Source organism: Sorghum bicolor, chromosome 10 (genome assembly GCF_000003195.3).
Source record: "Sorghum bicolor cultivar BTx623 chromosome 10, Sorghum_bicolor_NCBIv3, whole genome shotgun sequence".
Lineage (NCBI taxonomy): Eukaryota > Viridiplantae > Streptophyta > Magnoliopsida > Poales > Poaceae > Sorghum > Sorghum bicolor.
In genome coordinates this window covers 51,377,440-51,382,850 of record NC_012879.2, presented here as the reverse complement: position 1 = coordinate 51,382,850, position 5,411 = coordinate 51,377,440, and the positions used below count along the sequence as shown (strand labels likewise).

At 39.3% G+C, this 5,411-nt stretch overlaps 1 long non-coding RNA gene across 3 annotated transcripts; it reads left to right on the top strand.

The window, feature by feature from the left end:
* LOC110431325 lies at positions 1,592 to 4,785 on the top strand. 3 transcript variants are annotated; one of them, XR_002448811.1, is made up of 5 exons: positions 1,592 to 1,970; positions 2,101 to 2,219; positions 2,315 to 2,393; positions 2,452 to 2,550; positions 4,208 to 4,785. It is a non-coding gene; the product is annotated as an uncharacterized LOC110431325 (long non-coding RNA). The 3 variants fall into 3 exon arrangements; XR_002448809.1 differs by lacking the exon at positions 4,208 to 4,785 and adding an exon at positions 3,682 to 4,073; XR_002448810.1 differs by lacking the exon at positions 4,208 to 4,785 and having other exon boundaries at positions 2,452 to 2,932.

Sequence of the window (5,411 nt, the reverse complement as noted above, 5' to 3'; positions counted from 1 at the left end):
AACATCTAGACTTAGGGTTTTATCTGATAGAATTCCACGAGTTTTGGTGTTTGTCTATTTCTGCAGGGGGTTATCAGGAAATACGGAAGAAAGGCCCACACGTCGGGATTACATAGAGATATTAATGTGCCGTGCAATTATCTTACATCTAGAAGACTCCAGAAGCCACGAGACCGAAGCGGAGATGAAACGGGGCCAGAGGCAGGGCGCCCGCCCTGTTCCCCTGGGCGCCCGCCCCGTCCCTGAGTCCAATCAGGACTCTGCTTCGTGGGAGATCTCCACCGACCTAAAGGATGAATCTAAACCATACAATCTATGTCGGTTTGATCCAATGGCCCATATTCACTTGAAGAGACTATAAAACCAGACCCCCTGGCCCCTGGAGGAGAGAGCCTCTCAACCCTAATTCATTAATCCTCAAGGGAGAAGAAGCCTCTGATCAAGATTAGAGCCACCACATCAATTAGATATCTAGATTAGCATAGCTACATAGGATTAGAACTAGAAGGAGTCAATCTTCGATTGGTTTCCGGATCTGTCAAGAGGATTCTTGGTAATTCTCTAATTGTGCTTCTAATTGCTTTCTAATTATCTTTGTTCTTCAATATTATGAATATGACTTTGTTCTACTTCAATATATTGCTTATGACTTTGCTCTACTTGCTTATATTCAAGATTATATTGTTCTTAGTTTATCATAGTTATGTACTTGACTTAGTTAGATTGGATCTATATACATGCTTAGGATCGTATAGCGTTTATCCATCGGATCCATGGGTAAATGATAGATATTGTGTAGGCGTGGTGCTTATACCGTATTTATCTGCGATTGTACCCAATATGCCAGATCGTGGGGTAGTTCGTGATAGTGACAGCTTTATTGATTCTTATATAGTCCCCCTCTCGTGTATTGGGCTGGCAGGGCAATATTATTACAGGGGAGTGATTGCTATGTTTCTCATTTACCTTGCTAATATCACTATGCATGGGCGTAGTCTTGTCTCACAATGATTGCTAAGTATGCTTGCACTAACTATGATAATGCTAGACTATATAGTTGAGAATAACTTAGGGAATATTCTTGTAGTTCGTTCTAATACCATGCTAATGACTTTCTAGAGTATCTAATTGAGGTGCTTATCATATTTATATGTCGCTGATCAGATTAATTATCCTTGTCACTATTCATTACTTCCTATATCTTTTATGTGACGCTTATCCCTGTATGAAAGAGTTAGATAATTGTTCTCAATTACATATGCAATGGTAGATACTCCATCTCATATTCTATTCTGTAATCAATATTGATGATTGTTAATCCCTTCCCAGTGGTAAAAATATAAATAACGATACCTGGAATACTTTCCGGTTAAAATGCTACATCGGTATTAATCTGTGCGCTTGCAAATCCCATTCATTATTTATTTAGAAGAGCAATTGCATATTTCAATACCGCGTCTCTCATGTCATGCTGGGGATGACAACTTGGCTTAAGTGGTATGAGGGATAGGTTTGACATTTTTGGCACCGTTACTAGATTTAGAAAACTTAGTCTACTTTTGGTAATGATGTTAAGAATACCCAACAGCAGCCTCTGTCTCTCTCGTCTATCCCGACGCGGCAGGTGAGCGACGGCGCCCCCAGCGGCCGAGGTGCCCCACCGCCGCCTCGCCTCCTCCACTTCCCCCACCGCGGTATCGCCTCCTCTGCATCCTCTCCTTTCTGGATCTCTCATCACGGAGGCTCCCCTGCGTTCACCTTCTTCTTCCTGGGCTCTTGTCGACGAAAGAAACGGCAACAGCTAGGTCGTTGTTCCTCTCGGGGTCGATCCGGACATCCACGACTAGACCAAAGGCCTCCATGCTCGGATCCGTTCGTTGCCCCACCGGATCTGGCCTCAAGGCATCCGCTCGCTACGTTGGCGGCGAGGGATGCGGCATGGATGGGGACGTCTTGTGGATGTGTGCTTGGTACGTGTTGTTCATACAGTGTAGTTGAGATCTTGAGGAAACTTTAGGTACATGTTCTTGTTTCTCTTTTTAGGTGTTTTTCCAAATCTAATTCTTATGCTCGTTGAAATTGCTTGGTCCTTTGTATTAGTACTGGTGAAACAACAGCTAAGGCTTATCAACAGAGTTGAAAAGAGGGAATGGGTGGAGGTTGACACCAATCTTGCTGGTTCGTGCATCCAATACAAATTGCTAGGACCTGTCAATGACGTATGCTCTATTTTTCTTGGTTTTAGCACCTACTCTCTGTTTATATAAATTGATAGTTTTTAAATAGAGCGTATGACACTAAGCTGCTCCAGCAGTGGTGGCGCTGATGACTCAGCTCGATGGCCGGACTGCCTGGTTTGCTAGGTGCTCACCGTCGGCCAGGACTACTACCATGTGAGTTTCCTCATTTTCATTACCTTCTGTCTTCAATTAATTTCTAATTTCTAGACAGGTTTCAATCCATGTATTAGGCACAATGGCTTCATGAAGACAAGGGATGCTGGTCAACTTATCCGAGATTAGCAACCTCAATCTATCTCTGACCTGAAAGGTAGCCTCTGGTACATTTTCAGTTGTTCTTTTGATGTTTGTTTTAGCATGTTCCAATCAAATGGCTACAGGTGTAGAGGTTTCAAATAGGTATCAACACGAACCAGCAACTAGAATTTTAAAAACTCACACGTATTTGTGTCACTTCAGAGATTGAACTTTGTAGCTTGTCGAAAGGACTAGATAACATTGCAGGCTACCTCCTCCCTTAGTGCTATGTATTTATATTCTTTCCTTTCTTTGAACATTGTACTGCAATTCAATTGATCAGTGTGGGTATAAAATTTTAGGTCTGTTGTTCTTTCCTTATGATGATTGATTGATTTCTTTATGCCTGTGGTAGAGCATCTCCAAGAGACTAGCTAAAATTATATTCTAAATTACAAGATTTAGCCATTGTGTAAAATAAAAAACTCACTCAAATAATAGAGTTCCACAACAGCCTTTGTATAGGATAGCTAGTGAGGACGACATGCTATATATGACAAACGAAAGTTTAGAAATAGCAAACTTGCTATTTTAGCAAACCAGATGGCACATCTGTTGGAGTTTAACTTTTGCTTTAAAAATGTAAAAATAGCCTAGACAACATGGATAGCATATCTGTTGGAGTTGCTCTTAGTCAAAAACTTGATTATGGATGTGACCATTATACTACTGTCGATACACGCTATTCTCATTTTTATTAGCCATACATACATCTTATTAATCTATATATGGTAACTAACCATTGATGTTGTTTAGTGGTCTGTCCTTGTATTACTTAATTGGTCATGCTTGGATTATAAATTATAATATAAGCTCCATGTTAGAGATGGTTGTTTCATCTAATAAATTAGTATAATTTGTCCAAATATTATGATCACTATATAAATATTCACTTAAACAATTAATCCTGTAAAATTATTTTCTGAGAACTTTCACATCTGCTCGAGTCTTTTTTCCCTATGAGAATTAAATCAGCTATCATTTAAATTTAGCTGCATGTTATTTGCTTTAAATTGTAATACATTGCCCAATAAATTATGCAAGGAAAAACACTGCCACTAACAATATGATGATTTTGTATGGATAGTTACATGACTACGCTTCTATAATTATTAAGATAATGGATTTCTATGGGTTGTGGCAGTGTGCATACGAAGAAACCCTCAGAGGCAAGCTGGTTCTTTGGCTAAGAACGTTGATTTCATTGTACTATGTTCTTAAGATTGCCGGTCTAAATTATATTTTCTTGGTAGCAAAGACCTTGTTACTTTCTGTGTTAATCATTAGATTATACATGAGTGCTGAAATTAACCTTTTATTCTGCAGAGCATCTTGTTCCCTTGCATACGGTGATAAAAAAAGATATATTCACCTGGCTATCTGAAGCCTCTAATATAACTAACTCCTGACAAAAAATGGCGACCTGTTTAAATATTTCAAAAACGATGTATATTATGTTGTTATCTCCACTACACTTAGAAACTACTACTACTGTTTTGTGTCATGTGATTAACTATGTGCCTCTCTATTTGAACAGTTCTTAACTCCACACCAGGAACCAAACTTTTGCCTGTATATACTTGGCTACAGCTTTATCTAATTTCCAGTCTATGAACTAAACATATATTTCGTATGTGTAACAGTCATATTCTCTCGATCTTCTATTGCAGTCCGGTGATTACCATAAACTAAGTTGATAGACACCAGTTCTACGAAGAAGATATTTGAAGATCTGATTATTTTTTTCATTATTTTTTATGTCGACTTTTCCTTATTTATTGAACCTTTTATAGACACACAACTACCGGTATAAAAAGAACGTGTAAAATGTAATATACATGTTCTGGATATATATCTACCTCTCTTAAAGCTCCTATTATTACCAACATGTTTTTCTATCTTCAAAGTCTTTCGTGCGAACATGGATGGGAGTCTGATCACAACATGAACCTTGGCTGATCGTACCGTCTCTACCTCAGCTCAACAAAATCTATAGTCCACAACCTCCATGCCTTGTAATGTTTAAGCCTACCACTATCAGATACTTTTGTACACCACATCTCACAGTAACTAGCCTCTCTCCGCATTCTACTAATGTTGTGTAATATCGCTGCCTAGCACTCTGCAGTGCTTTCATATTACTACTAGAACTACAGATGTAATAGCCTAATATGTATGACTGTCACGTGGACTGCTCTATAGCTACTTTGATGTCTATGATGCTCGCTGTATATAAGCCTGATTTCAGATCCAGCCATGAACAAAATATAGATGTATCACCAAATGTATAGTGCAAATACACATCCATAATCGTACCCTTTACATCTTCTCCAAACAATGATGATCAGTATCCCTTCCGATCGCGCGCAGGGGCGCGCGTTGCCACTAGTTTTTTAAAATTAATGACCCATTTTGTGAGATGTGGCTAAAGTGATGTCAACAATTCAGAGAGCCATAAGGTTTCTTCAGTTAGAGTGTCTGACTTCAAATACGCATCCTGATGTCACCATTTCTCGTTTATTTCTACATGGAAAATTTGGTAAAGGAATACTAGTAGACAATAGTTACACCAAACAGTATGGGCACCACGAAGAAGCTGACGATGGCCAACACGGTTCAGGATCTTATTCTGCTCTTGAAAAAGATTCAAGAGGGCAAGGGGCTGCGTCGTAGGCCCAGAAGAAGGATAAAATTGGGGTTGGATGCCAGTTGGAGGAATCAGAATCAGCCAGCAAGAGAATGCAGGTTGACGTTTCTTAGCATTTGTACTGTTCAAGGGAGGTTTTAGTGTGCCGTATATGTACTATCAGCATCAATCTTGTGATAAACAAATAGCAGCTAAGCTAAGCAACAACATAAACCTGTTGATTAGTC